We start from the raw sequence: 20459 nt of genomic DNA on the forward strand, positions 1-20459 counted from the left end.
TGGGGCATTTCTGACGTCCTGTCCCATGATGTTCGTTTTCTTGAGGCTGATGGTTAGGCCAAATTCGTTGCAGGCAGCCGCAATCCTGTCGATGAGTCTCTGTAGACACTCTTCTGTGTGGGATGTTAATGCAGCATCGTCAGCAAAGAGGAGTTCCCTGATGAGGACCTTCCGTACTTTGGTCTTTGCTCTTAGATGGGCAAGGTTGAACAACCTGCCATCTGATCTTGTGTGGAGGAAAGTTCCTTCTTCTGCCTGTGCGGAGTTTGCAAGTTCTCCTGTGACTGCGTGGGTTTTCGCCGGGTGCTCCGGTTTCCTCCCACAGCCAAAGACTTGCAGGTTGATACGTAAATTGGCCATTATAAATTGCCCCTAGTATGGGTAGGTGATTGGGGGAAGGTGGGGATGTGGTAGGAATATGGGATTAATGTAGGATTAGTATAAATGGGTGGTTGATGGTCGGCACAGACCCGGTGGGCCGAAGGGCCTGTTATAGTGCTGTATCTCTAAATAAATAAAAATAAATAAATAAAAGGTCAGAGGCTTTGGTGAGATCTATGAAAGTAATGTAGAGGACCATCTGTTGTTTGCGGCATTTCTCCTGTAGCTGGTGAAGGGAGAACAGCATGTCAATGGTGAATCTCTCTGCTCGAAAGCCGCACTGTGCCTCAGGGGAGACACGCTCAGCCAGCTTCTGGAGTCTGTTTAAAACGACTCGAGCGAAGACTTTCCCCACGATGCTGAGCAGGGAGATTCCACAGTAGTTGTTGCAGTCACTGCGGTCACCCTTGTTCTTATAGAGGGTGATGATATTGGCATCGCGCATGTCCTGTAGTATTGCTCCCTCATCCCAGCACAGGCAAAGCAGTTCATGGAGTGCTGACAGTATAGCAGGCTTGGCACTCTTGATTATTTCAGGGGTAATGCCGTCCTTTCCAGGGGCTTTTCCACTGGCTAGAGAATCAATGGCAAGACTGAGTTCAGATTTTGTTGGATGTAGGTCCAGCTCATCCATGACTGGCAGAGACTGGGCTGCATTGAGGGCGGTCTCAGTGACAACATTTTCCCTGGAGTACAGTTCTAGGTAGTGCTCCAACCAGCGGTTCATTTGCTTGCATTGGTCAGTGATCGTGTCCCCTGATTTAGACTTGAGGGGGGTGATCTTCTTGATGGTTGGCCCAAAAGCTCTATAAATGCCATCATACATTCCTTTGATGTTTCCGGTGTCGGAGGCCAGCTGAATACGACTGCATAGGTGTTGCAGCGCCTGTGGAAGAGTCTGTCACTCTAGGTGTTGCTAGTAGTCATTTGCACAGCGCCTGGCTGTTCTTTGTGCAGCGCTTCTGGCTACTTTAAGTGCTACGGATGTTAAATCGCTGGGGGCTTTCTTGTGGTTCAACAATGCAATGCACTTAGCGGCTGTGACAGGTTCCAGCTCTTCAAAGTGAGATTGAAACCAGTCTGCTTTCTGCTTCTCACATTTGCCAAAGGTGGTCATTGCTGAGTCATAGATGGCGTCTCAGATGTGGCCCACTTGGTCTCTGAATCCCCTGTAGGAGTGTTTTGAAGGGCTTTTTCAAGTGAATTTAGAAACTCATGTAACAGCTGTGGATGAGAAATTCTGTTCATGTTGAAGCGCAGGCGGCCCTTCTGCTTGGAGTGACGTAGCTTCTTTGGTTTGAGTCTAACTTTGCTGCACACCAGGAAGTGGTCGGTGTCGCAGTCCGCACTGTGGAAGCTGCGTGTAATTTAGACACTTTATAGAGGCTCGCCTGTGACGATGAGGTTCAGCTGGTGCCAATGACGTGATCTTGCGTGCCTCCATGAAACCTGGTGACAGGGTTTAGTATGAAAGAACGAGTTGGTGATGCAGAGGTTATGATAGGTACACAACTCCAGCAGTCTCTGTCCATTCTCACTCATCTTTCCAACGCCATAGCGCCCAAGGCAGGAGGGCCATGAGTCATGGTCGGCCCCAACCCTGGCATTAAGGTCCCCCAGAAGGAATAAATGTTCGGTATTAGGAATGCTACTAATGATATTATGGAGTTCCTCGTAGAACTGGTCTCTAACTTCAGAAGGGGAGCAGAGTGTTGGAGCATAGTTGCTGAGTAGGTGGACTGGACCAGAGGCGGTGAGCAATCACATGGACAGTATGTGTTCCGAGCCATTTGAAGGTGGCTCTACCATGCTGAGCAAAGAGTTTCTGATGGCGAAGCCCACTCCATGCTGCCTTGGATCTTCAGGATCCCTGCCCTGCCAGTAGAACTCCATCAATTGACAGTATAAATGAGGTTGAGATAATTAGATCTGTTTCTGGAGAGAGAGGTATTGAGGGATATGGAGAGAAAGTGTGTAGGTAGGGTTGAGGGATATCGGGAGAAAGTGCATAGATGAGATTGAGGGGTATGGGGAGAAGGTGTATAGGTGGCATTGAGGGGTATGCGGAGAAGGTGTAAAGGTGGCATTGAGGGATATGGGGAGAAGGTGCATAGGCGGGGTTGAAGGATATGGGGAGAAGGTGTATAGGTGGGGTTGAAGGATATGGGGAGAAGGTGTATAGGTGGGGTTGAAGGATATGGGGGGATGGTGTATAGGTGGCATTGAGGGGTATGGGGAGAAGGTGTATAGGTGGGGTTGAAGGATATGGGGGGAAGGTGTATAGGTGGGGTTGAGAGGCATGGGGAGCAGATGGATAGGTGGGGTTGAAGGATTTGGGGGGAAGGTGTAGGTGGGCTTGAAGGTTATGGTGAGGTGTATAGGTGGGGTTGAGAGGTATGGGAGAAGGTGTATAGGTGGGATTGAGGGGTGTGGGGATTGTCTATGTGGGGTTGAAGGATGTGGGAAGAAAGTGTATAGGTGGCATTGAGGGGGAGATGGTGGCGTAATGGTATTGTCACTGGACTAGAAACCCAGTGACCCAGGGTATTACTCTGGGACATGGGTTCGAATTCCACCACAGCTGAAGGTGGAATTTGAATTCAATTAATAAAAAATCTGGAATTAAAAAGCGAGTCTAATGATGGCCGTGAATCCATTGTCGATTGTTGTAAAACCCATCTGGTTCACTAATGCTCTTTAGGGAAGGAAATCTGTTGTCCTTACCTGGTCTGGCCGACATATGACTCCAGACCCACAGCAATGTGGTTGACTTTTGCATGCTCTCTGAAATGGTCTAGCAAGCCACTCAGTTGTATCTAACCGCTATGAAGTCAATAAAAAGGAATGAAGCTGGACGTACCACCTGGCATCGACCTAGGCACCGGAAACGACAACGGCAAACCCAGCCCTGTTGACCCTGCAAAGTCCTCCTTACTAACATCTGGGGGCTTGTGTCAAAGTTGGGAGAGCTGTCCAACAGACTAGTCAAGCAACAGCCTGACATAGTCATACTCACGGAATTATAACTTACAGACAATGTCCCAGACACTGCCATCACCATCCTCGGGTATGTCCTGTCTCACCGGCAGGACAGACCCACCAGAGGTGGTGGCACAGTGGTATACAGTAGGGAGGGAGTTGCCCTGGGGGTCCTCAACATTGACTCCAGACCCCATGAAGTCTCATGGCATCAGGTCAAACATGGGCAAGGAAACCTCCTGCTGATTACTACCTACCGCCCTCCCTCATCTGATGAATCAGTACTTCTCCATGTTGAACATGACTTGGAGGAAACACTGAGGGTGGCATGGGCGCAGAATATACTCTGGGTGGGGGACTTCAATGTCCATCACCAAGAGTGGCTCGGTAGCACCACTTCTGACCGAGCTGGCTGAGTCCTAAAAGACATAGCTGCTAGACTGGGTCTGTGGCAGGTGGTGAGGGAACCAACAAAAGGGAAAAACATACTTGACCTCGTCCTCGCCAATCTGCCTGCCGCAGATGCAACTGTCCATGACAGTATTCGTAGGAGTGACCACTGCACAGTCCTTGTGGAGACGAAGTCCCGCCTTCACATTGAGGATACTGTCCATCGTGTTTTGCGGCAGTACCACTGTGCTAAATGGGATAGATTTCAAACAGGTCTAGCAATGCAAAACTGGGCATCCATGCATCGCTGTGGGCCATCAGCAGCAGCAGAATTGTACTCAACCACAATCTGAGATCTCATGGCCCGGTGTGTCCCCCACCCTACCATTACCATCAAACCAGGAGACCAACCCTGGTTCAATGAAGAGTGCAGGAGGGCATGCCAGGAGCAGCACCAGGCATACCTCAAAATGAGGTGTCAACCTGGTGAAGCTACAGCACAGGATTACTTGCGTGTCAAACTGCGTAAGCAGCATGTGATAGAGCTAAGCGATCCTACAACTGATGGATCAGATCTAAGCTCTGCAGTCCTGCCACATCCAGCCGTGAATGGTGGTGGACAATTAAACAACTAACTGGAGGAGGTGGCTTCACAAATATCCCCACCCTCAATGATGGGGGAGCCCAGCACATCAGTGCAAAAGATAAGGCAGAAGCATTTGCAACAATCATCTGCCAGAAGTGCTGAGTTAATGATCCATCTCAGCCTCCTCCTGAATTTCCCAGCATCACAGCTACCTGACTTCAGCCAATTCGATTCACTCCACGTGATATCAAGAAATGACTGAAGGCAGTGGATACTGCAAAGGCTATGAGCCCTGACAATATTCCGGCAATAGTACTGAAGACCTGTGCTCCAGAACTTTCCGTACTCTTGCCAAGCTGTTCCAGTCCAGCTACAACACTGGCATCTACCCTGCAATGTGGAAAATTGCCCAGGTATGTCCTGTACGCAAAAAGCAGGACAAGTCCAACCCGGCCAATTACCACCCCATCAGTCTACTCTCAATCATCAGTAAAGTGATGAAAGGTGTCAGCAACAGTGCCATCAAGCAGCACCTGCTTAGCAATAACCTGCTCAATGACGCTCAGTTTGCATTCCGCAAGGGCCACTCAGCTTCTGACCTCATTACTGCCTTGGTTCAAACATGGACAAAAGAGCTGAACTCAAGAGGTGAGGTGAGAGTGACTGCTCTTGACATCAAGGCAGCATTTGACCGAGTTTGGCATCAAGGAGCCCCAGCAAAACTGAAGTCAATGGGAATCAGGGGGAAAGCTCTCTGCTTGTTGAAGTCATACCTAACGCAAAGGAAGATGGTTGTGATTGTTGGAGGTCAATCGTCGGAGCTCCAGAACACCACTACAGGAGTTCCTCAGGGTACAGTCCTAGGCCCAACCATTTTCAACCTTCCTTCAATCATTAGGTCAGAAATGGGGATGTTCGCTGATGATTGCACAATGTTCAGCACCATTCGCGACTCCTCAGATACTGAACATTCCATGTAAAAATGCAGCAAGACCTGGACAATATCCAGGCTTGAGCTGATAAGTGGCAAGTAACATTCGCTTCACACGAGTGCCAGGCAATGACCATCTCCAACAAGAGAGAATCTAACCATCTCCCCTTGACATTCAATGGCATTACAATCGCTCAATCCCCCACTATCAACATCCTAGAGGCTACCATTGACCAGAAACTGAACTACAGTAGCCATATAAATACGGTGGCTGCAAGAGCAGGTCAGAGACGAGGAATCCTGCGGCGAGTAACTCACCTCCTGACTCCCCAAAGCCTGTCCACCATCTACAAGGTACAAGACAGGAGTGTGGTGGAATACTCTCCACTTGCCTGGATTGGTGCAGCTCCAACAGCTCGAAACCATCCAGGACAAAGCAGCCCGCTTGATTGGTACCACATCTACAAACATTTACTCCCTTCACCACCGATGTATAGTGGCAGCAGTGTGTACCATCTTCAAGATGCAACGCAACAAGGCTCCTTAGGCAGCACCTTCCAAACCCGTGACCTCTACCAACTAAAAGGACAAGGGCAGCAAATGCATGGGAACACCACCACCTGCAAGTTCCCCTCCAAGTCATACACCATCCTGACTTGGAACTATATCGTCGTTCCTTCACTGTCGCTGGGTCAAAGTCCTGGAACTCCCTTCCTTACAGCACTGTGGGTACACCTACCTCACATGGACTTCAGCGGTTCAAGAAGGCAGCTCACCACCATCTTCTCAAGGGCAATTAGGGATGGGCAATAAATGCTGGCCTTACCAGCGACGCCCATATCCCATGAATGAATTTTTTAAAAAGGTGGGGTTGAAGGTTATGGGGAGAAGGTGTATAGGTGGGGTTGAGGAGTATGGGGAGAAGGTGTATAGGTTGGGTAGTAGGATATGGGGAGAAGGTGTATAGGTGGCATGGAGGGGTATGGGGAGAAGGTGTATAGGTTGGTTGAAAGATATGGGGGAGAAGGTGTATAGGTGGCATTGAGGGGTGTGGAGAGAAGGTGTATAAGTTGGGTTGAAGGATATGGGGAGAAGGTGTATAGGTGGCATTGAGGGGTATGGGCAGAAGGTGTAAGGGTGGGGTTGAAGGATATGGGGCGAAGGTGTATAGGTAGGGTTGAGAGGTATGGGAAGAAGGTGTATGGGTGGAGTTGAAGGATATGGGGAGAAGGTGTATAGGTGGTATTGAGGGGTATGGGCAGAAGGTGTAAGGGTGGGGTTGAAGGATATGGGACGAAGGTGTATAGGTAGGGTTGAGAGGTATGGGAAGAAGGTGTATGGGTGGAGTTGAAGGATATGGGGAGAAGGTTTATAGGTGGGGTTGAAGGATATGGGGAGAAGATGTAAAGGTAACATTGAGGAGTATGGGGAGAAGGTGTATAGGTTGGGTTGAAGGATATGGGGAGAAGGTGTAAAGGTGGCATTGAGGAGTATGGGGAGAAGGTGTTTAGGTGGCATTGAGGAGTGTGGGGAGAAGGTGTATAGGTTGGGTTGAAGGGTATGGGGAGAAGGTGTAAAGGTGGCATTGAGGAGTATGGGGAGAAGGTGTTTAGGTGGCATTGAGGAGTGTGGGGAGAAGGTGTATAGGTTGGGTTGAAGGGTATGGGGAGAAGATGTACAGGGGGCATTGAGAGGAATGGGGAGAAGGTGTTTAGGTGGCATTGAGGGGAATGGGGAGAAGGTGTTTAGGTGGCATTGAGGAGTACGGGGAGAAGGTGTATAGGTTGGGTTGAAGGGTATGGGGAGAAGGTGTATCAGTGGCATTGAGGAGTATGGGGAGAAGGTGTATAGGTGGGGCTAAAGGATATGGGGAGAAGGTGTATAGGTGGGGTTTAAGGATATGGGGAGAAGGTGTATAGGTGGGGTTGAATGATATGGGGAGAAGGTGTATAGGTTGGGCTGAATGATATGGGGAGAAGGTGTATAGGTGGGGTTGAAGGGTATAGGGAGATGGTGTATAGGTGGGGTTGAAGGATATGGGGAGAAGGTGTATAGGTGGGGTTGAAGGATATGGGGAGAAGGTGTATAGGTGGGGCTGAAGAAAATGGGGAGAAGGTGTATGGGTGGGGTTGAAGGGTATGGGGAGAAGGTGTATAGGTGGGGTTGAAGGATATGGGGAGAAGGTGTATAGGTGGGGCTGAAGGATATGGGGAGAAGGTGTATAGGTGGGGTTTAAGGATATGGGGAGAAGGTGTATAGGTGGGATTGAGGGGTATGGGGAGAAGGTGTATAGGTTGGGCTGAATGATATGGGGAGAAGGTGTGTAGGTTGGGCTGAATGATATGGGGAGAAGGTGTATAGGTGGGGTTGAAGGATATGGGGAGAAGGTGTATGGGTGGGGTTGAAGGGTATAGGGAGATGGTGCATAGGTGGGGTTGAAGGATATGGGGAGAAGGTGTATAGGTGGGGTTGAAGGATATGGGGAGAAGGTGTATAGGTGGGGCTGAAGAAAATGGGGAGAAGGTGTATGGGTGGGGTTGAAGGGTATGGGGAAAAGGTGTATAGGTGGGGTTGAAGGATATGGGGAGAAGGTGTATAGGTGGGGCTGAAGGATATGGGGAGAAGGTGTATAGGTGGCATTGAGGGGAATGGGGAGAAGGTGTTCAGGTGGCATTGAGGAGTATGGGGAGAAGGTGTATAGGTGGGGTTGAAGGATATGGGGAGAAGGTGTATCGGTGGCATTGAGGAGTATGGGGAGAAGGTGTTTAGGTGGCATTGAGGAGTGTGGGGAGAAGGTGTATAGGTTGGGTTGAAGGGTATGGGGAGAAGGTGTAAAGGTGGCATTGAGGAGTATGGGGAGAAGGTGTTTAGGTGGCATTGAGGAGTGTGGGGAGAAGGTGTATAGGTTGGGTTGAAGGGTATGGGGAGAAGATGTACAGGGGGCGTTGAGAGGAATGGGGAGAAGGTGTTTAGGTGACATTGAGGAGTACGGGGAGAAGGTGTGTAGGTTGGGTTGAAGGGTATGGGGAGAAGGTGTATAGGTGGGGCTAAAGGATATGGGGAGAAGGTGTATAGGTGGGGTTTAAGGATATGGGGAGAAGGTGTATAGGTGGGGTTGAGGGGTATGGGGAGAAGGTGTATAGGTTGGGCTGAATGATATGGGGAGAAGGTGTATAGGTTGGGCTGAATGATATGGGGAGAAGGTGTATAGGTGGGGTTTAAGGATATGGGGAGAAGGTGTATAGGTGGGGTTGAGGGGTATGGGGAGAAGGTGTATAGGTTGGGCTGAATGATATGGGGAGAAGGTGTATAGGTTGGGCTGAATGATATGGGGAGAAGGTGTATAGGTGGGGTTGAAGGATATGGGGAGAAGGTGTATGGGTGGGATTGAAGGGTATAGGGAGATGGTGTATAGGTGGGGTTGAAGGATATGGGGAGAAGGTGTATAGGTGGGGTTGAAGGATATGGGGAGAAGGTGTATAGGTGGGGCTGAAGAAAATGGGGAGAAGGTGTATGGGTGGGGTTGAAGGATATGGGGAGAAGGTGTATAGGTGGGGTTGAAGGATATGGGGAGAAGGTGTATAGGTGGGGCTGAAGGATATGGGGAGAAGGTGTATAGGTGGCATTGAGGGGAATGGGGAGAAGGTGTTTAGGTGGCATTGAGGAGTATGGGGAGAAGGTGTATAGGTTGGGCTGAATGATATGGGGAGAAGGTGTATAGGTTGGGCTGAATGATATGGGGAGAAGGTGAATAGGTGGGGTTGAAGGATATGGGGAGAAGGTGTATGGGTGGGGTTGAAGGGTATAGGGAGATGGTGTATAGGTGGGGTTGAAGGATATGGGGAGAAGGTGTATAGGTGGGGTTGAAGGATATGGGGAGAAGGTGTATAGGTGGGGCTGAAGAAAATGGGGAGAAGGTGTATGGGTGGGGTTGAAGGGTATGGGGAGAAGGTGTATAGGTGGGGTTGAAGGATATGGGGAGAAGGTGTATAGGTGGGGCTGAAGGATATGGCGAGAAGGTGTATAGGTGGGGTTGAAGGATATGGGGAGAAGGTGTATAGGTGGGGCTGAAGGATATGGGGAGAAGGTGTATAGGTGGCATTGAGGGGAATGGGGAGAAGGTGTTTAGGTGGCATTGAGGAGTATGGGGAGAAGGTGTGTAGGTGGGGTTTAAGGATATGGGGAGAAGGTATATAGGTGGGGTTGAGGGGTATGGGGAGAAGGTGTATAGGTTGGGCTGAATGATATGGGGAGAAGGTGTATAGGTTGGGCTGAATGATATGGGGAGAAGGTGTATAGGTGGGGTTGAAGGATATGGGGAGAAGGTGTATGGGTGGGGTTGAAGGGTATAGGGAGATGGTGTATAGGTGGGGTTGAAGGATATGGGGAGAAGGTGTATAGGTGGGGTTGAAGGATATGGGGAGAAGGTGTATAGGTGGGGCTGAAGAAAATGGGGAGAAGGTGTATGGGTGGGGTTGAAGGGTATGGGGAGAAGGTGTATAGGTGGGGTTGAAGGATATGGGGAGAAGGTGTATAGGTGGGGCTGAAGGATATGGGGAGAAGGTGTATAGGTGGCATTGAGGGGAATGGGGAGAAGGTGTTCAGGTGGCATTGAGGAGTATGGGGAGAAGGTGTATCGGTGGCATTGAGGAGTATGGGGAGAAGGTGTATGAGTGGGGCTGAAGGATATGGGGAGAAGGTGTATGGGTGGGGTTGAGGGGTATGGGGAGAAGGTTTATGGATGGGGTTGAAGGATATGGGGAGAAGGAGAGATTGAGGGATTTGGAGAGAAGGTGTGTCGGTGGAGTTAATCTGTGGAAAAGGGACATCCTTGTTGGGCTAATGTATTTTTTCTAAAAATAGGTTCTGAGCTCACGAAAATCTTTGGTCTGCAAATCCCAGGTTAAAGAAAATGCCTGAAACCAGCATCCAACTAGGTAGGATTTATTCAGCACAATTTGAACTGATAGACTTCTTAACCATGATCTTTGACCCTGCACTGTCCCTGCAGCCTGCAGCACACTGAATGCTCAATCACCCCCGAGTATCTGTTATTCTATATATAAACCACCCGAACACCTCCATTAGATTCCGGTCTATAATTCAATCCTACTTTCCTGTTACTCTGTACATAAACCCATGAGCCCCTGGATTGGATTTCAATCTGGAAATCACTCCAGGGTATGCTAGTCTATATATAAACCATCTGCACCTCTCGATTAGATCCCAGGTAATATTCACAGTACACCACTTGGAATTTAAGTAAGTTTTTTCTCCCATAGAATGTTAATAGCCTGTGAGGAATATTAATTAGTGTCCCTGGCGATTCATTCCTTCCTTCTCTTATTCTGTTAAATCTTATCTGAAAGGTCTCTCCTTCCCAGAAGATCCTGCTATTTTTTTAAGTTTAATTGAATTGTCCTCTACTACATCTGCTCATCTGGTGCTGGCATTTCAAGTGAGTCCCTTCATTATTAAACAAGCCCGATGACCTTTTCAGGCTGCCGTTTACTGGTCGTTTCGAACTATATGTCCTTAACATTCACCGACGGATTAATCACAAGTATAAATCTTCAGCCTTCCGAATGAACTCTCTTGTTCTCTCTTACACCATCTCTCATGAACTTTCTCCCTCTCTAATTAAATTTCTCTCATTAACTTTCTTTCACTCTCTCACAAACTCACTCTCACTCTCATGAAATCTCTCTCACTTTCTCTCACTCTTCCTCCCTCGTCCTCTTTCACTCATCCCTCATAATTTCTCCCTCATTCTCTCCCTCATGAACTTTCTCTCTCATTCTTTCTCATGAACTCTTTTTCTCATTCTCTTGAACTCTCTCTCAGTCCTTCTCTCTCTCTCCTTTTGTCAAGAATTCTTTTAATTCGGACCAGCAAGGTAGGCTAATCTACTTCTGTCAGACATTTGAGAATGTTTTGACCTCTTTTCTGTGGGGCATTTTCTCCCTTTCACAGGCCAAATGTCATATTAAATATTGCCAGGCCTCAACTTTAAAATTTGAAAAGAGTGAAAGGACTTGCATTTATGTAACGCTTTTTGCACCCTCAGGACTTCCCAAAGCGTTTTACAGCCAAGTAAGTACTTTTTGAAGTATAGTCACTGTTTCAGTGTAAGAAGTGCAGCAGCCAATTTCTGTACAGCGAGATCCCACAAACTGCAATTTGCTAATGAGCAGGTAATCTGTTTTATTGATCTTGATTGAGAGTCATGGTTTAATATCTCATTACAAACGATCAGCAAATAGATAACAGGAATCTAAACAAGGGGTTCAGGTGGTTTCTCTGTCAAATAACTGATTCCCAGAAGAAGTTGTAGGCCTGAATCTAATTGAGGGGCTTGGGAGTTTATATATAAGTCTAGCATCAATGATATGCTGAAATGTAATACCTCTTGATAGTGGAATCTCACCAACCCCAGAGTGACAGGCAATGGATTTGATCTTGCTGTCGCTGTTGCTGTTCTCTGTGTGGAACCCTCTGAGTAATATATAAAGCACGATAACAGGCTTGGTGAGTTTTCCCTTTATGACAATATTTAATATTTCATTTTGAATAGTGAAATGGCCATGTCATGATAAGGATAATCCAGTAGAATTTGACTTTGTGCTAAGTCAAATGGAATAAAAATGGAGAGAGATGTGAATCGGGCTGCTAACTCACTATTTCACAATCTACGCTATCACACAATGTTAAAATGGCTCCGCTGCTGCCTGTCTGCAGGCAGCTTGTACAGCTGACAAGAAATCGTCTGACTAACTTAAATGAAGAATCAGCAATTTGGGCTTCTGCACATATGTCCTTTGAGGATTGTGTCAGGCGTGTGAGGGCGAAGGTTGTGAAATTGTGACAGCTGCTGTCAGGTATGAATTGCTCACAGAGGGAACAAAGGTCTGTTGCAATAAAAATACACCTGGGCCTGCTTCTTGGGCACTCCGAGCCATTAACGATTAACCAACAGGAATGCCGGAAAGGGAAATCAGATGCAGGTGAATCAGAAACTAAATACTGGGGTGATAGCACGGGTGTGGGAAAGGCAGTCAGTCGGAGCTGAGGTCCAGTCAGATGATGCTCGGGTCCAGTAGATTGAGCCAAACAACAGCTAGATGGAATTGGACTAAGGACTAGCAGCATTGAGAAAAGGACCTGCATTGAGATGAGGTCCAGCCAGTAGCAGCTGAGGACCAGCCAGGCAGGCTGAAGAAACAGCCAAGAATCAGCCTATGGAAGATTAGGGTGAACTGAGGCACAGGATTGCCTGCTCAAGGTTAATGGTGCCACCCTGCAGCAGCTGAAGACAGTGAGTTCAGTCAGAGAGGCCTGTAGTTGTGAATCTTTGGAATTCTCTATCCCAGACGGCTGTGGATGCTCAGTTATTGAGTGTATTCAGGACTGAGATCAATAGATTTTTAAACTTTAGGGAATCAAGGGATATGAAGATCCAGTGGGAAAGTGGAATTGAGGTCAAAGGTCAGCCATGACATTGACTAGAACAGGGTCAAGGGACCAATGGCCTACTCCAGTTACTATTTCTTATGTTCTTGTGAACACAGGACCAAGAGTATGTGAGAGTGACTGGAGGCCCAAGACTAGGCTGCATTGACAGCATGGCTGAAATCTAAAGTAGTTTTTTAAAAAACTGGTGAATGAAGCACATGAAGAAATCAGCCCAGCTGAAGCATCGGTAAAAGCAGAGTCTCACAACAAGGTGATGGGCTGTTGGAGAGGAACTGCTGTGTGTATGACAGTAAGCACCGTGTATCAGGCATCACATCCAAGCTCGCAATATGAAGCAGCTTGGTTCTGTATCCCCATGTCAATGTGGATCAGTTGGTAAGACTCTTGCCTCTGTTTCAGAGGGCTGTCAGCTCAAGCTCCCACTCCAAACTTGATCATATTGTCCAGACAGTAATCAGGGATTGCTGTATCATCAAAGGATGAAACTAAGGAGTTCAGAAGACTTGATGCTCAAAATGTCTGATCAATTCACAGGAACAATCAACAAAACCAACAAGTATAGCCAAAACAGTGGAATACAAATCAAAGGAAGTCATGATAAAACTACTGTGCTCTGGTCAGATTGAGCACTGCATCCAGTTCTGGTTTCTGAGCTACAAGGGAGAAAGCATTGGACAGAGTGCTGAGAAGAGCCACAAGGTGCCCTGGTGTCAAAGGGACTGAATTATCAGTAATGATGGGAGGCATCTGAGAGATAGGAGCAGTGGTAGAATTTCTCTCTAAGCCAGAAGCTCAGTGAGTGTGGCATACCCGGGAGGAACAGGTGACTTTGGACCTATGTTTTCCAAAGCTCTTCACCAAAGGGGGTTTTCGTCACCTCATGCCTGAGTCTGCTGTAGACTGTTTGATAGAGATTGATTGCTATGATCAATCAACAACACCATTATAGAATCATAGAATGGTTGCAACACAACAGGAAGCGATTTGACCCATCAAGCCTGTACCAGGTCTCTGCAAGAGCAAGTTAGCTAGTCCCAGTCCCCCACCCTTTCTCCATAGCCCAGCAAAGTTTTTACCCTTCAGGTGCTTATCCAATTCCCTTTATAAAGCCAGGATTGAATCTGCCTCCACCACCCTTTCAGGCAGTGCATTCCAGATTGCAACGACTTGTTGCGTAAAAATGTTTTCCCTCATATTGCCTTTGGTTCTTTTGCCAATTACTTTAAACCTATGTCTTCTGGTTCTTCACTCTTCTACCAATGGGGATAGTTCCTCTCTATCCACTCTGTCTAGACCACTCCTGATTATTGTTGTATCATGCGACTACCAGGAGGGTAGAAGGCAAATTCCTTTTTATTTATTTTTTGTCTAGCAATTCCTATCATGGATTGAAACTCCAGAGACTTGAGCACATAATCTATGCTGAGACTACCAGTGCAGTACTGAAGGAGTGCTGCACTGTCAGAGGTGCGATCTTTCAGATGAGACATTAAACTGAGGCCCAGTCTGCTTGGTAAGTGCCTTTATTTGAAGAAGAGCAGAAGAGTTGTTCCTGGGTTTGGCCCAACATTTATTCCTCAATCAATGTCACCAAAAACAGGGTTTTTTGGTCATTATCTCATCGCTGTTTGTGGGATCTTGCTCAATGAAAATTGGCTGCTGCATTTCCTACATCACAACAGAGACTACACTTTAATTGGGTGCACTGGGATTTCCTGAGGATGTGAAATGTGCTATATAAATGCAAGTTCTTTCTTTTTTATAAAGGTTTATAATTTACTCTCAGCATGTGGGTGACACTGGCAATCTCTAATTGACCTGAGAAGGTGAAGGTGGGTCTTCTCCTTGAACCGCTGCAGTCCGTATGGTGAAGGTGCTCCCACAATGGTATTAGGTAGGGAATTCATGGATACCACCCTAAATACAATGATGGTAATGGGTGATAAATGCCCAAGTCAGAACGGCATGCAACTTGATGAACTTGGAGGTGATGGTGTTCCCACAAAACTTGCCCTTCTTGGTGATAGAGGTTGCAGGAGGGAGAACTACTCACTAGGGAAGAGTAGCTGAGGTGCTTTCCTGTTAGCTTCTTCACAGTTTTTAATCATAGACGATCAGTGAGTTATTGTATTACTGTTGGTTATAATGGGAATCTGAGAATGACTGTTCGTTATTGGTGTAGTTTCAGTGAGCTATTATTAGTTATGGGTGGAATCAAAGTTCCTCCCGCCTCTGGATTTCTCCCTGCAAATAAGTCCTTCGCCTGATGTTTCCCCTCTTCCTGGTCCCCAGTTTCCCTGCTTCCAATTCCTCGGTTTCCCTGCCCTCGGTTTCCTCTCCTCCTACTCACGGCTGGTCTGCTGATCAAATTTCTTGCACAATTACTGTTGGTTCCAAACCACAAGCAAAAATACTCAACTGCAGGGGACCTGAAATTTATACGGTGAATATAGTGACATTGGCTGATGTCATGTGATCAGATGTCACACAATCAGATGTCATGTGTTCAAAACATCACATGATCAAGCCTCCAGGAATGCCTCCAGCCAGAAACAACCATGCCTCTGTGTGGAGCTCAGTACCACATGGGGTGAGATATAGGGAGGTCTAAAATTGCCTTTTAATTGGAAAAAGATTGAGAAAATTATGGCATTAGTCGGGTTATTAGTGACTATAGATATATGTCAGCGCCTTTAAACAGGACCCCCAAAGGCTTCACGTGTAAATTATACATTCAGTGGTGATACTGAGACACGCAGAGAGCAGAAGGTGCTTGACTCAATCCCTGGTGTATGCTGAGTGAGTGAATCATAGCTAACCAGCACTTGGAGCTAAAAACTGCATTCAACGTTGCTGAGTTCAGAAGGACAAGGTATTGGCCATGGTTCTAGCTTCTGATCACCTTCCAGTGTATCCATGCAGGGGTCAGTCACTTCTCTGGTACTTTTGACTTATGCCCATTCTTCATGTATGAGTCTTGGCAGGTTAATGTCAATGGTCTATTTCACTACAGTGGGCATCACGACAAAATCTGATCATGTTCCCCTCCAGCAGAGGCTGGACAGGGGTGAAGGGGATAGGCACTGGATACAGATCATGAGCAGGATTCCTCCACTCACTAGTTCAGTGGTGCAAACCCATTTGTGCCACTACCTCCCCCACCCCACCCGCCGCTAGTTGAAATCAGCTAACCCATGGCTGACTGGGGATAGAGCGCCTGATCTCCTTATAGTCAGTATTCTCACCTAATGAGCAGACAAGCTCACAGTACAGAGGAGTGGGAGATAACTAGCAGAACTCTGTCCCACGCTCAGTTGCCAGTTCTCCAGTATTTCCTGGAGTCTCCAGAAATTGAAGATCAATCTCCAGGACACTGCTGGGACCAAAAATCCAGGAGTGAAATCATAGGGACATTAACAAAAATCATTTCCTTTCAAATGTGGAATGAAAAGGTTGTTTGACTGGCAGTCAGGAATCGTCCAACTGGGTAATGCAGAGACTCCTTGCTTTCTGATTGGCCGCTGGGTAGGCAGGCCACCACAAGGATTGATGTGTTGGGTAGCCAATGCGGGGAGCTTGAGGGTGGGGGATTGCAGGAAGAAGGTCAAATAATGAAATCTACAGGGTTACATCTAGTTAGAGCTTGCAACTGCAGGACCCAGTGAGGTCACAATTCAATCTGACAGCCGAGCCTTGTGGTTGCAGCGAGCGTATTGATCGTTTGAAGTAATGAAAATGGCTATTTTATCAAACGGCACAGGTTGTGTCCCTCAGCTGTTAAAGCTGATGATCGATTCCTGACATCCAAATCATAGCCGCCCCGTGCTCAGAGATACCGGGATCCTTTCCCAGAATCCGATATGGGGAAGCACTGAGAAGTTTGCTAATTACTCTGTTTGATAGGCTTTTACAGACTATTAAAACTCAGAGTAAATGCAGCCAAGCCTTGCTTGATAAAGCTTACAGATTAAGCAGCGACAAGCATGGCTCTTGCACAGATGCTATTGATTCTACATACACCAGTCTTCAGACCCAACTCCATCACCCACAAGATCTAGGTGAGTCTGCAACTGTGTGGCTCAATAGATCGGATACCCTGAGTGAGTATCCGGCCCACCCTGACCACAGTGGTCTATAATGAAAAAGAAAAAAAAGACTTGCATTTTTATAGCACCTTTCATGACCACTGGATGTCCCAAAACACTTTACAGCCAATGAGGTAGTTTTTGAAGTGTAGTCACTGTTGTAATGTAAGATAAGCAGCAGCCAATTTGGACACAGCAAACTCCCACAAACAGTAATGTGCTACTGACCAGATAATCTATTTTTGTGATGTTGACTGAGGGAATAAATATTGACAGGACACCAGGAATAGCACCACTGTTTTTCCTTTCAAATAGTGCCATGGAGCTTTTACATCCGCTCATAAAGGTAGACAGGGTCTTAGTTTAGCATCACATCTGAAAGACAGCACAGCATTCCTGAATGCTATGCTGGAGTATCAGCAAATATTTTGTGCTTAAATCCTGAAGTGGGACTTAAATGCACAAACTTCTGATTCAGAGGTGAGATTGCTACCAACAGAGCCACAGCTGGCTCACTGGTGCTGGTTATCTGCTGTCTGACTCTGGATCGTGATAGAGGTGCATGCTTGGTCTTTTCTGTCACCCTATCAGTTGTTATAACTGCAGCTATTCTGCTGGGTCAATGTAGTCTGTGCTGTGCTACAGAGCTGTGCTGAGATCCCATTCCCAATCTATACATAGATCCAATGCCCAGTCTGTACTGAGATCCCATTCCCAGTCGATACTGTGATCTCATTCAAGTCTGTACTGAGATCCCATTTGCAGCCTGCACTGAGTCCTGATTCTGTGTCCCCATTCCCAGTTCCAGCAGTGAGGGGAGGTGTGAGGGAAGGGTTGTGAGCGAGGGAGACGGGGAAGGTGAGGCGATGATCAGAGGATCAGGGCAGAGAGGAAAGAGTGAGGTGACAGTTAAGGGGAAATAGGGACAAGGGGGGGTGGAAAGATGAGGGGGAAGGAAGTGAAGGGTGCTGTGAGGAGTGCGGGTTGAGTACGGGGAGGGTAGGGTGAGGGGAGGGATGGTAAGTAGGAGGAATGAGGGTTGAGGGGACTGGTGAGGACAGGGATGGGTGAGGGGTGATGGGCAGAGGTGAGAAGGTAGAGAGTGAGGAGTGAGGGATGAGGGTGAGAGGGATGAGCGTACAAAGGAGGAAGTGTGAGGTGGAGGGATGAGAGAGATGAGGTGGAGGAGTGACAGCAGAAAGAGGGGTGAGGGAGAAAGAGTGGGGGTGAGGTACAGAGGATAGGGGAGGGTGAAGGGTAGGCGAGGGTAAGGGATGAGGAGTGAGGGGAGGAGCAGAGGTCAGGGTTGAGGAGAGAGGTAAGAGGAGGGGTTGATGGGAGTGGTTTGGACAGGGAGGGGTGAGGAGTGTGGGGTGAGGGTGTGAAGGAGGAGGGGGAGAAGTGAGGGAGGAGCGGTGAAACAGAGAAGAGGTGTGAGGGGAAATTGTGAGTAGGAGAGGGGTGTGGGGAAAAGGTAAGGGGGAGGCTATCTTTGTTTGGGATGGAAAAAAGCAGAGCAGAGTGTCACCTTTGCACAGCACCCAGTGACTCTTGCTGGAATTGTACATGTCCAGGGAGAGAGCAAGCAATTCAGCTGGTGTGAGCCCCATAGCCAGCAGACACTTGGATCAGCTGACACAGAAAGACTGCTGAGCTGGCTGAGGAATCGAGAGTGATTTGTTCCACCTAACGCTGGCAAAGAGACCGTAGTCTCAGGCAAGGATGGCAGACTCTTACAGAAAGGGAATATCTTTCTGTCTTATTCAAAACTCTGTTGCCTGTAACCTAACCCACAACAAGTCTAATTCACCCACCAGCCCTGTGCTCACTGACTTACATTGGCTTCTGGCATGGAAACACCATAATTTTAAAATTCCAATACTTTTGTTCAAATCCCTCCATGGCCTTGCCCGTCTCTATCTCTGTCACCTGCTCCAACCTTAAACTCTCCAAGATATCTGCACTCCTCCAATTCTGGCCTCCTGCGCATCCTCCATTTCTATAGCTCCACCACTGGTGGCCATGCCTTCAGCTGTCTAGGCCCTAAGCTCTGGCATTCCCTCCCTAAACCCCACTGATGATGTCTCTTTGACGAAGCTTTTGACCACTTGTCCTAAAACATCTCCTTATGTGATTCAGTGTTAAATTTTGTTTGATAACACTCCTGTAAAGTGCCTTGGAATGTTTTATGTTAAACATAGAAACATAGAAAATAGGAGCAGGAGTAGGCCATTTGGCTCTTCGAGCCTGCTCCGCCATTCATTATGATCATGGCTGATCATCCAACTCAGTAACCTGTTCCCGCTTTCGCCCCATTTCCTTTGATCCCTTTAAACCCAAGAGCTATATCTAACTCAAGAGGTACTATATAGGTGTAAGTTGTTGTTGTTTGTCAGTGAGAAGCCATCCCAGGGATAAACTGAGAAAGAAAATTAGTTTCAGGAATTTAATGAGCCCCCTCAGTGTAAAGCAAGATCCTTGCATGGCTGCAGTTACCACTAAGTAACAATCTCCTGATGGACTCAGTGGAATTAATTAAAGATTCCTCACTGAACATGCAGAGACTCCCTTGCCTGCTGTTTGGTTCATTCCAGCTCTGTGCTTATTCTATCTCTTTGACGTGTTGGTGTTTAATTTCACGGTTGATTGAGCTAAAATTCTTGTGTTATGCTGCGTTGTGCATTAATGTCAGTGACTCTTAGCCTCATGATCCAGTGTGTGATGGAAACCCAGAACATCCCTGTTTCATCTAGTCGGGGAGGGGTGGGGAGGGGTGTGACAGAATTTGTCTCAATTGCGGCAACCATGGTCCACTGCTGGATGTCCCTGTTCAATATCAGTCTAAGTCATTGTGTTAATCACCCATCTCTAGAAAAAAAGAAAGAATTGCATTTATATAACATCTTTCACAACCTCAGGGTGTCACAAAGCACTTTACAGCCAGTGAAGTACTTTTGTAATGGAGTCACTGTTGTAATGCAGCAGCCAATTTGTGTACAGCAAGCTCCCACAAATAGCAAAGTGATCCTGACCAGATAATTTGTTTTTAGTGATGTTGGTTTAGGGGTAGTTATTGGCCATGGCATCTTTTATGGCCACCTGAGAGGACAGATGGATTTAATGTTTCAGCTGAAAGATGACACCTGATAGGGCAACAATCCTTCAGTACTGACCCTCCAGTGTTCTCTCAGCATGAGAGGATCTTCCTACATCCCCAGGGACATCAGTGTTTGCTTGTCATTTACCTGTCAGTGGACAAGGGTGGGTCTCTGATTTATGAGGCCAACCTCCATTTTCCAGCCTATATGGTACCATCCCCCAAGCGTGGGGAAGTTCTACAGTCACCCACAGCTATGTGTAGGGAGCTCTCTTTCTTTAATTCCCTGTTGAATCTGTGGAATGATCCCATAGCACTGGGAATTCCAGGAGACTCCAGAGAACCACTTCAAGAGACTCTGCCATCTGAGGTGATACAACCTGGTCCAAGATACAACTCCACACCCATAAAACACCAAAACATCTCAGGATGTGGGTGTCACTGACTGTCCTGGTTGCCCCTTAAGAAGGTCGTATGTGGCCTTCTTCTTGAATCTCTGTAATCTGTGTGTTGAAGGTACTGCTGTTAGGTAGGGAG

Source organism: Heterodontus francisci, chromosome 27 (assembly GCF_036365525.1).
Source record: "Heterodontus francisci isolate sHetFra1 chromosome 27, sHetFra1.hap1, whole genome shotgun sequence".
NCBI classification, from domain to species: Eukaryota; Metazoa; Chordata; class Chondrichthyes; order Heterodontiformes; family Heterodontidae; genus Heterodontus; species Heterodontus francisci.